Consider the following 308-nt stretch of genomic DNA (forward strand, 5'->3'; position numbering starts at 1 on the left):
CACTGCACTCCAGTCTGGGTGACAGAGTGAGACTCCAACTCAAAAAAAAAAAGAACAAAAAAATTTTTAAAATTAAAAATAAATAAATAAATAAATAAAAACCCCACCAGTGCCTGCTACCAAACATCACCCCACTGAAATACAGAAAAGGGAAAACACTGACACATCTTTGTGAATATTTGTGATGGAAGACTCAAACTGTTGAAAACAAATTAGGCCGGGCTCAGTGGCTCAGCCTGTAATCCCAGCACTTTGGGAGGCTGAGGTGAGTGGACTGCCTGAATCGGCGGGTTCAAGACCCGCCTGGG

At 42.5% G+C, this 308-nt stretch overlaps 1 protein-coding gene across 3 annotated transcripts in view; it reads right to left on the minus strand.

Annotated features, from left to right (window-relative positions):
- Positions 1–308, minus strand: part of TRRAP (transformation/transcription domain associated protein) — a 147,276-nt gene that overhangs the window by 128,706 nt on the left and 18,262 nt on the right. The gene's annotated exons all lie outside the window — the stretch shown is intronic.

The sequence above is a fragment of the Carlito syrichta genome, unplaced genomic scaffold, assembly GCF_000164805.1.
Source record: "Carlito syrichta isolate Samal-C Ts95f unplaced genomic scaffold, Tarsius_syrichta-2.0.1 Scaffold315497, whole genome shotgun sequence".
Classification (NCBI taxonomy): Eukaryota; Metazoa; Chordata; class Mammalia; order Primates; family Tarsiidae; genus Carlito; species Carlito syrichta.